The following is an 11,917-nucleotide window of genomic DNA, read 5'->3' on the forward strand; positions in this document are numbered from 1 at the left end:
GCAAGCGGACGAGGACGACGACGCCTTCCTCGGAATATATAATCACGGAAGCATTTACTAAACAGTAACGAGGAGACCCGGAGCTAAAAGGTCTCGTCGAGTATTTGGAACGGAATACCGACGTTGTGCCTAGGGAATTTAGGTGCCGATTGTCTTCGTTCACGGTACAAAACAACTTGATCGTGAAGAAGAACTTCTCGGCAGTCCGCGCCAGCTATCTTTTTGTTGTTGCGACAGCGCTGCGTCCAGAAGTACAGCATGCGCTGCATGACCATCCCACCGCTGGGCACCTCGGATTCTCCCGGAGGCTGCCGAGAATACAACAAAGGTAGTACTGGACGCGTCTGACCACCGACGTTGCCCGTTACGTGAAGACATGCCACGGCGGCTGTCAGACCTGCGACGCAGCAGAGGGTGCTAAGAATCACTGGCTCCGGACAGGCCGCCATTGGAATATGAACCTGGAAACGTTTAACGCTAGAACGTTATCTAGTGAGGCGAGTCTAGCAGTGCTATTGGAGGAATTAGAGGGCAGTAAATGGGATATCTCCAAGTCAGTGAGCATGCATTGCAATTGATCCCCTGAGTTACTAAGCAGGCGAATCGCAAGTTACTAAGGTATTCTCCATTAACTTTTATCCCCAATTCTTCCCAATCCAGGTCTCTGAATACCTCATGTAAACACGCTGTGAATAGCATCGGAGATATTGTATATCCCTTCCTGACGCCTTTCTTTATTGGGATTTTGTTGCTTGCTATATGGAGGACTACGGTGGCTGTGGAGCCGCTATATATATCTTTCAGTATTTTTACATACGGCTCGTCAACACCCTGATTCCGTAATGCCTCCATGACTGCTGAGGTTTCGACAGAATCAAACGCTTTCTCGTAATCAATGAAAGCTATATATAAGGGTTGGTTATATTCCGCACATTTCTCTATCACCTGATTGATAGTGTGAATATGATCTATTGTCGAGTAGCCTTTACGGAATCCTGCCTGGTCCTTTGCTTGACAGAAGTCTAGGGTGTTCCTGATTCTATTTGCGATTACCTTAGTAAATAGTTTGTAGGCAACGGACAGTAAGCTGACCGGTCTATAATTTTTCAAGTATTTGGCGTCCCCTTTCTTATGGATTAGGATTATATTAGCGTTCTTCCAAGATTCCGGTACGCTCGAGGTCATGAGGCATTGTGTATACAGGGTGGCAAGTTTCTCTAGAACAATCTGTCCAGCATCCTTCAACAAATCTGCTGTTATCTGATCCTCCCCAACTGCCTTCCCCCTTTGCATATCTCCCAAGGCTTTCTTTTCTTCTTCCGGCGTTACCTGTGGGATTTTGAATTGCTCTAGACTATTTTCTGCTCCATTATCGTCCATTATCGTCCATTCCTATATCGGAGAGGCAAAGCAGAAGAGTGGGTCTCAAAATTAATCTGCAGAAAACTATAGTAATGCTTAACAGTCTCGGAAGAGAACAGCAATTTACAATAGGCAGCGAGGCACTGGAAGTCGTAAGGGAATACATCTACTTAGGGAAGGTAGTAACGGCGGATCCGGATCAAGAGACGGAAATAATCAGAAGAATAAGAATCGGCTGGGGTGCGTTTGGCAGGCATTCTCAGATCATGAACAGCAGGTTGCCATTATCCCTCAAGAGAAAAGTATATAATAGCTGTGTCTTACCAGTACTCACCTACGGGGCAGAATCCTGGAGGCTTACGAAAAGGGTTCTACTCAAATTGAGGACGACGCAACGAGCTATGCAAAGAAGAATGATAGGTGTAACGTTAAGGGATAAGAGCAGATTGGGTGAGGGAACAAACGCGAGGTAATGACATCTTAGTTGAAATCAAGAAACAGAAATGGGCATGGGCAGGACATGTAATGAGGGGGGAAGATAACCGATGGTCATTAAGGGTTACGGACTGGATCCCAAGGGAAGGGAAGCGTAGCAGGGGGCGGCAGAAAGTTAGGTGGGCGGATGAGATTAAGAAGTTTGCAGGCATGGCATGGCAACAATTAGTACATGACCGGGGTTGTTGGAGAAGTATGGGAGAGGCCTTTACCCTGCAGTGGGCTTAACCAGGCTGATGATGATGATGATGATGCCGAGACTGTCAGTGGCGCAAGACACCACCGACAAAGCCAGCAGGATTACTACAGCTGATCCAACCTCCTTGCCGACCATTTCAGCACATCGGGATGGATTTGTTGGGACCGTTTCCGACGTTAACATCCGGAAATAGGAGGATCGTCGTAGCGACGGACTATCTCACCCGCTTCGCTGAAGCTAAATCTCCACCGAAAGGCAGCGCAACCGAAGTGGTGAAATTTTTCGTCGAGAACATCCTGCTGCGACATCGTGCCCCAGAAGTCCTCATCACCGACAGAGGAACGACCTTTACAGCAGAGCTCACCCAAGCCATTCTGCAATACAGCTAGAGAAGCCACAGGAGTACAACTGCCTACCGCCCGCAGACGAATGGTCTCACGGAGCGCCTGGACAAGACCCTCGCCGACATGCTAGCAATGTACGTCGACGTCGAACACAAGACATGGGGTGCCGTCCCGCCGTACGTAACATTCGCTTGCAACCCCCCGGTGCGAGAAACAACACAGATCACGCCGTTTAAGCGTGTTTAGGGCAGCTTTTAGGCGCAGTTTAGGCGATGCTCGATGCCATGCTGCCATACGTCACTAACGAAGAGAATCTTGACGTCGCTACCTATTTCCAGCTCGCCGAAGAAGCCCGACAGCTCGCCTGCCTAAGGATAAAGAACCAGCAGCGTACCGACAGCCGACACTACAACCTCTGACTACGCTTTATAGAGTACCAGCCCGGCGGCCGTGTTTGGGTTTGGACCCCGATATGCCGACCAGGATTGAGTGAGAAACTATTGCCACGCTATTTAGGACCCTACAAGATCATTCGACGTATTGGCGCACTGGACTATGAGGTCGTGCCAGACGGCCTTTCGCATTCAAAGCGGCGCTGCACACAAGCTGAAGTGGCCCACCTGGTGCGTCTGAAGCTATTTTAGGAACGCTGACGAACTTCCTTACTTTGTTCTTGCCTAGGGGTGTTTTTCTTTATTACTTGCCTTTGCAGCATCGGGTCGATGCTTTTTAAGGGGGGGTTATTGACACGTGTACTTGTTTGTCATTATCGGGCGACACATTTCACCGCCTCACAAATGTTATCGCACAGCGCAGGACGTGTCCGCAGTATCGGAATTTTGTGGAATGTTATCGATGCTTCCATCCGCTGTCTATGACCGAACATTGTGTAATCTGATCGCATGTGTGCTGCGACGCGAATGATGTAGAACTTTGTGGAAGGCACGCGGGTCCCAGCGGTAACTCTGGAACATTCGACGACTGATGTATGAAAGCCAACGCGCTTGACCCGCTGATCAAACTTTCGACGATCGCCCACTGTGTTCGCCGTTTTCGTTGAGCATCGAGTGTTGCCTGTTTTTCTGGGCACAGTTTCGCCCACAAAAGTTACTTTTTCCATTCACAGTTTTCTTGCTTTGTCCTCAACCGTCACTACCACGGGACAGTATCAACCTTTGTGCAAAGCTTGCAGCTTTGAAAGAAGGTTACTGGATTTCAATCAAAGACGCTTTTTTTACACTTGTTACACTTGTAACGAAGAAGCGCCTGTTAACCCGGCGCATCTGCAGCGTACGAAATGTAAAGAAGTGCCGGTCAGTCAGGCGCATCAGCAGCGCATTACGCACGGGGACGGTTCTGACTGCTCGCAAGGTTTGCCTACCGCACCGAGTTCGACCTCTCACTCCTTGCGTACTCCTTCAATAAACACCTTGACACTTGGTGGAGGAGCGTAGGTTAGGGCGTGTTGGTATTCCATAACTGAGGTTTCTTAGCGCACGAAAAGAGACGAAAGGCAGTGGAAAGACGCGGACACAGCGCTGTGTCCGCTTTCCACTGTCTTTCGTCGATTTTTGTGCGCCAAAAAACCTCAAACTAGGTGGAGGTGCGTGGTACGACTCCACCGAGGCTGGAACTTCGATGCCGAACCCTTCAACCATCTCGGCCCCATGTCGGACGATCCTCCCCAGCCTTCACGAACCATGCCTGCTGACCCAGCTAAACAAGCTGCAGTCACGGCACCAAGTGTCATCTGTCCTTCCTTGCAGCGTCAGCGGGATCCTGCTATTTTTGCGGGTACCGGTGATCAGGACATCGAAGACTGGATCGCCTCATACGACAGAGTCCTTGCGCACAACCTCGGGGATGATACGGCAAAGCTCACTAACGTTATTTTCTACTTGAGCAACGTCGCACATTTTTGGTATCGTCACAACGAATCCGGCATTCCGACATGGTCGGCGTTCAAGATCAACTTCACGAAAGTCTTTGGTCGTGCTGCTGTCCGCAAACTCCACGCCGAAGAACGCTTGCGCGGACGCACCAAGCAACCAGGTGGGAATTTCACCAGCTACATCGAATACCTCGTTAATCTGTGCAACAGAATCGACGCAAAGATGCCAGAAGCAGACAAAATCAGGCACATCCTCAAGGGTATTGAGGACGACGGCTTTCAAATGTGGGTCGCCCGAAACCCGATCACAGTGTCAGTCTTCATTGCACTGTGTCAGAGTTACGACGAACTTTGAAGGCAGCGAGCGGTCACACGATATCCGTCCTCAGAATTCGCCGCTGTCTTAGGTCTGACGCTAGATGTTGACGAGTCACCTCTAATGCACCTGATAACGGAACTCGTACGAGAAGAAGTTGCTCGGAAGCTTTCCCTGGAGCCCTTTATGAACGCGCAACCATACTCTCCAGTGACACCGGAGTTACAAAGCGTGATCAAAGAGCAAGTCGCCGTGTGCTTGCCTGCTCTTATTCGAGTGCATACCATCGCAGCGCCCCTGACTTACGCTGACGTCGCTGTAAGTCCGCCCTTCGTTTCATGTCCACATCTCCAAGCTGTTGATTGATCGCCCCCGATTCACTTCTCACCGCCTACACCACAGCTACCACGTCAGCCAAATCTTTAGCGCGCCGCGGACAACGGCCCAATTTGTTGCAATTGTGGTATTCCAGGACAAGCTGCCCGCTTTTGTAGACGCTGTATGCTACGGGCAGCCCGCAGCAAGTGCACGTGCGTGGCTACTTGCTGCGGGCTGCCCCTCAACGCAAAAGTGTTTGCCTCGCCCCCATGCTTGTTAAAGTAGTGGTCTCGGGTTGGTCTCTGCGAGGCAACCACACAAGCTTCTGCGAGATTCTGAAGATGTCTTCTCCATGTCGACCAGTTACGACGGTGGTCGCTTAGGGATTTAGATGACGTCCTCTCCATGTGGACCAGTAACCACGGCATTAATTCGGCAAGAATACCGCTGCCTTCAGCTACCCATGATCGAAGCAAGTACACGTCCGTGACTTCTTGCTGCGGGCTGCCGCTAAACGCAAGAGTATCTGCCTCGGCCCCCTGCAGCTTATAGTAGTCGCGTCGAGCTGCTCTCAGCGAGGCGACAACACATGCTGGCAGTTACGGTGGCGGTTGCTGCCGATTTTGACGAAGTCTTCTCTATGTCGCCCAGTAAGCACTCGCACCACATTATATCGACAAGACTACCGCAGCACACAGCTACCCCGGATCAAAGCAAGTGCACGTGCGTGGCTACTTGCTCCGGCCTGCCGATCGACGCAAATGTTCCCGTCTCGCCCCTCTGTTTCTTATAGTAGTTGCTTCGAGCTGCTCTCATTGAGGCGACAACACATGCTGGCAGTTACGGTGGCGGTTGCTGCGGGATTTTTCCATCGTCCTCTCCATGTCAATCAGTATGCACTAGCACCGCATTATTTCGGCAAGACTACCACAGTACTTAGCTACCCCAGATCAAAGCAACTGCACATCGTGACTACATGCTGCGGGCTACCGCTCAAAGCACGAGTGTGTGCGTCGCCCCGTGCTGTTTATAGTATTCGCTTCAGGGTGCTCTTAGAGGGTGACCACACATGCTGGCAGTTAGGATGGCCGTTTCTGCGGGACTTTGTCGGCGTCATCACCATGTGGACCAGTAAGCACTCGCACCGCATTATTTCGGCATGACTACGGCAGTACTCAGCTACCCCAGATCAAAGCAAGTGCACATGCGTGGCTACTTCCTGCGGGCTGCCGCTCAATGCAAGACTGTGTGCGTCGCCCCCTGCTGCTTATTCGCAACTTTCGCTGATGGTAGCGACGCCATCAGGCAGCCGTCGTAAGCCTCAACGAAGGGATGCCCGCGTCTCGTACGCGCGTCGTCCTTGTTCAGTTAGTGTGGTGCCCTGGAGCCTTTGTTTTGTACTTGATTGGGGTCGCTTTTTACAGCTGTATTTCAGAGATCTGCAGTGATCTGCGCAGCCGAGGCGCAGGTTGCCTCGATAGGCAACCTGCAAACAGTGACACTGTTTTGACAGGTTACGTGTTTGATGAAATGAGCTAGACGTACAAGAGCAACAAGATATGTTGTGTGCCTCTGTGCACACACCGTGCAGTCAAAGGCGAGGTAAGCCTTCACTCGTTTCCTTGCGACGAACGAATGAAGGTATGCAGCGCTCACTTTGTCCCCGAAGATTTCTTCCTGGCTACAACTGGTAAGTCAATATTTTGTACTTGCATTATGTTGTGTCTGCACGAGGGGCGCACACCGTGAGCACTTATGTGTTGAGCTGTATTTTAGGTGGAGAACATTTTCTTTCGCGGGGCACCTTGTGTCATGTTCGAAAGAGCTCTTTTACTGTCAGATCAACATCACTGCTCACTGTCAGCTGCGACGAACCGACAGACCGCCTCACAGTCACCGTTAGTATGCACGCGTTGAAATTGCTTGGATTACTGGGCTTTTACCTGCCAGAAAAACATAATGGCTCCAAACATGCCTGGGTTGATAAGTTTTGAGTACTTCATTTTTTTTCTAACACGCACTAAAACATTTATACTAGGCGCCAGCGTTTTCTGCCATTCGGTTGTGTCGAAGTGCAGCAGCTGTAAGCTAACTTGTGCTTTGCGTTTGAACATCTAAGCTATGGAGCCGGGAGAAATGCATTTAGTGCGAGCTCTTCGTTGTAGAGTTATTGTATCCAATCAGAATTTCTAGAGGCCGCTGTTCGATGGTTGTAGAGGCGATCGCAGACTGAACTGGTGCGTTCAAGCGAAATGATATATATATATATATATATATATATATATATATATATATATATATATATATATATATATATATATATATATATATATAGAGGAGCAGTGTAAATGCGTGTAGTGGCGTCCAGTATTGTCTGAAAGAAAAAGAACAATATTGAGTACGGTTCATGTGCCGGTATTAACTACAAACGCAAGTGTGAACACATTTCCCTGTATGATTTATTTTTTCCTTTCACAGCTTTGTGCAGGATTCAGAGTGCCAGTTATTTTGTTAATTATTGTTATAATTATTCACTTATGGCGCACATTGCAATCACAATCTTCAAAACTATTGATTCGAAACTAATCCAGTCGGCAAAACTTTCCTATGTGTAATGCTTCTCGAATATTTTTCCATCAATTCCCTTATATTTTGCCACTCTTTCTGCTGTGCTGTTCAGCATGCACCAGAATTGGGTGCATGTGAATGTTTGGAGACCTAAACAGGTTCTTAGGGGGTTCATTATTCTCGTCAACTGTTATCAAAGGTAAAATAACAGAGGATAATATATTTCATAAAGCCTAAAATCATTTATAATAATTACGGAGGATGAAAATAAGCAGATAGTTTTAAGTATTGGCTACCTAGTTGCTTAACAGTGACTGTTATCCAGTCTTTGCTGAGCCCAATATGCACTTGGTGATGGCAGGATTCATTTGGCCATTGCTATCATTTTTGAAATAGAGCTGCGAAGATAAAGAAAAGTGTCGCTGTGTGTGCTTTCATGGGAACTTACTATGATACAATTTGTAACTTTTCAATAGAAGTCCTTAAAAGGCATTAAAAGTCTACGCCATACACTCATTTGAACTGAGTACTGATTTATGTGACATTTGAAGTTGGAAAACCTTATTACTTTTCTTACTTTCCCTTTTATAAGATTTTACTATATTGTGCCCTTGATTTCAGTAGCGGTTGTATTTATCTGCCCATCTTGCTTGCATACAGAATGTGTGCCTCCAAATAACCACGTGGGAAATATGTTACTAAGACTGTGATCCCATATTTCAAAGCACCAGAAATGTGGCGACCAACGCGGCGACAACTGAAGGAAACGGCAGCACCATAACGGTGTCTACCTGTGCGGAGCGTTCACAGCACAGATCCAGCCAGGAGCCAGGCATCGACTCAGAGAGCCTTCCGGGCATCAGGAAGACCAGCAAGTAGGCCACATTTTAAAAGTATCTATCACAAATTGTCTTGAAATGGTTATGATGTGCAATGGTAACTTGTTTTAACTTGAGGAATTGAGCTGTTGCTACATATTCATATTACACAAGCGCTTGAAGATGAAGACGAAGTAGAAGAAGGTAACAGCACGACACAAGCGACCACTCGCAAGTGAACGTTTATTTGAGCAACTGCAATTATAACTGAAAAGAGGTCAAAATACAAAGAAAACAGGCAAAAAAGGAAATCGATGCAGCTTCATCGGATATCCTAATCGGGTATGTGAAACACAGGCACGTACAACAGCCTAAAACAAAGCTTTGCACATTAGCACCAGACAAAAGACACAAGGCAAAATCAAGTGGCAACAAGAAAATCAATTTCATCGCATGTTAGGGTTACTGAGGGAGTGCTAGTGCAGGTGTCACTTGTTATGCAATTTAAAGGCTCCCTTTAACTTACGTATGCATTTATTATGATGTGTGAAAATAACGGTAGTGTTCTCAAATTTTTGTGTGCAACGCACTTTCTTGCCTGGCCCGCTAGGTTAGAGTGGTTTTACTCAAATAAATTTTATTCTTTAGAACCCATGGGATATGATCGTTCTTATACACTAAGTTCATGAAAACACCCTTTTAAATTTTGTTATCTGGAGGGTCTTCGTTTTGTATATTCTCATTTTCTGCAAAGTGGGCAACATTTTTTTTCTTATTGGTGAATCAGTTGTTAGCCACTAATTTCATTCGCGATGTGAATTGAACAAACTATAGCCACTGTTTTTATTTGGAGGCAAAAAAACTACACTTGATGAATGTGACATTTCCACGCTGTTTCTTTCAGGACTCCCTACTCTCAACCCACATAATATCCCACCAAGGATTCCTTGCTCATCACCGCAGGATAATTCAGAAAGTGCAAGCCCAGCCTGTGTAAGTTTGAACTCAACTTCATGTAGCAAAGTTTACAAAGCTTCATATGGCGTGCTTCACAACTGAGCACATAAGGCAAACCATTTCGATACCCAAACGAAGTCAAGAGTGGCTACAAAACTATTGCATTTTGAAATGCGTAACCCACTTCAGCATGAGCTGTGTACAAGGAGCAGAGAGTTTGGCTAGTTGGTTGAAATGCATATTGAAAAAGATTGTGCAGAGACACGACGACAAGCCAAGGAAAACAAAAATGAGCGGTAACTTACAACTGATGTTTATTCAAACACATGCATGAATAAATAGGAAAACCAAAACAAAACAAGGCAGTCACTGTGAACATCACGTGTTACCCTGTGTGAGTTGGCCAAGAAGCGACATTCCCTGTTAGAGAAGCGGGCGGAAGTCTGACTGACGCACTTATATCCACTGATACTCTTATGAAAGGCTTCCAAAAATTCTATTTAGACAAAGGATATACACTCGTGCGGGAACTCGGGGAAGCTTTTCATATGCGTATTAGCGGAGATAAGTGCATCACTCAGACTTCTGTCTGCTTCTGTGATAGAGAGTTTTGGTTCTTGGCCAACTCACATCGGCTAACACGTGATGTTCGTGATGACAGCCTTCTTTTGTTTCTATTTTCCTATATACCCTCATGCATGCGTGTGAATAAACCAGTTGCGAGTTAGCGTTCACCCTTGTTTTTCTCGGCTTGTCCTCGTGTCTCCGTGCAAATTTTTTCAATGTGATATAATACAAGATTCAGAAGTAATGAAGTGCATTAAGTTATTCAGAAACATTTGTAGTGTTTAATTTTGTATTCAAAATATGTATCGTTATTAATTGCATGCAGCGAAAAAAAAGTTGTTTCTATTGCATTTTTCCGCGCACCTTGTCATTCCATTATCTGTCTGTATTATCAGGAAGCATCGGAATATGAAAGCAGCAGAAACGTCGCTGAACGTACAAGGAAAGATGATGCCGCTGAGGCTCTTGTCCTCCATAGTGCCCACGCAACAGAGTTTGAAAACCTGGAAAGCGCTGCAGTCGAGGCCCTCCTGCCTTTGAACGAGAGCCAGACTGCTGCTCCTCACAAAGCGGTGCAGGTTAATAAAGATACAGCACCCGCTACTAGCAGAACTCGAACTGATGTGCTTTACAGTGACGCTTCTGTTAAAGCCTTCACAGGTCTAGAAGATATGAACCTTCTCAGGACTATTGCTGGCACTGTGGCCGAATATGATGAACTCTATGCAGAAAGAAGTGTATCAGACCGAGTAAAAATGGTGCTTGTTCGCATTAAGACATTTCTGTCTTTGAGGTGCTTAGCGGCATTATTTTCAGTGTCTGAGGCTACAGTACACCCGTATTTTTATTTATTTATTTATTCATTTCCTCAAAGGTCTCTGTTGAGACATTACATGAGGGAGTGGGGAGTTAGTGACAAAGATAGATACTACAGATTACGAAGGGATATTTCCGATGAGTCGCTTAAATGCAAGTGGGTCGATGATAGTGGCAACTTCGGCGGGCAGACCATTCCAGTCTCGTGTTGTGCGAAGAAAAAATGATTGCTGAAAAGTAACGGTATGGGCTTGTGGGGGATATACTGTATTAGAGTGACTGGTGCGGCCAATGCGATGGGCTCTTTTTATGTACGGGTTGTCAAAAGGCAATGACTGAAAGAATTTATGAAAAAGGTTAAGGCGGGCTATTCTATAGCGTGAGGCTAGAGAGGGTAGGTTTATTTGGGCTTTTAGTGCCGATATGCTTGAATTGTATGAATAAGTTGACAGGATAAATCGTGTCGCGCGGTTCTGAACCGACTCGAGGGCTTTAATAAGGTCATTGTGGTGGGGGTCAAAAATAGCTTCGGCATACTCAAACTTGGGCCGCACAAAGGTTAGAAAAGCAAGTTGTTTAATAGAGGGAGGAGCGAGGAAAAGGTTACGGCGTCGATAACCTAGAGTACGATTAGCAGAGTTTATTATGTGGTTAACATGACAAGTCCAAGTTAAGTTACGCGAGATGTACACACCAAGATATTTGAATGAATCCGTTGTTGCAATCGGCGTGTTATTTATGCTACAATTAGGGATATCGTAATTACGACGACGATGAATAGATATTAACACGGTTTTAGCTACATTTAATGACATGAACCAAGTGGTACACCAGTTTTGTATGCGCGATAGGTCATTTTGTAATGCCAAATGGTCGCTGGGGTTAGTAACCGCTCGGTAAACCACACAATCATCAGCGAAGAGTCGGATATGAGAATAAATATTACAAGGTAGGTCATTGATGTATATTATGAAAAGGAGGGGACCAAGTACGGTACCTTGAGGTACGCCTGAAAGCACGGGTGTTAAGGATGAAGAGTGTGAGTTAGCGTATACAAATTGCGCACGGTTAGTTAAAAACCCTCGAATCCAGCTTAGAATACAAGGATGAATGTTAAGACGCGATAACTTTATTAAGAGACGACCATGCGGGACCTTATCGAATGCTTTTTCGAAATCTAAAAATATTGTGTCAGTCGGGATGTTACGATCTAGGTTTAAATGTAAGTCGTGCAAGAAAAGAGCAAGTTGAGTGTCACTGGAATAA

The sequence above is a fragment of the Dermacentor variabilis genome, chromosome 8 (assembly GCF_050947875.1).
Source record: "Dermacentor variabilis isolate Ectoservices chromosome 8, ASM5094787v1, whole genome shotgun sequence".
NCBI lineage: Eukaryota > Metazoa > Arthropoda > Arachnida > Ixodida > Ixodidae > Dermacentor > Dermacentor variabilis.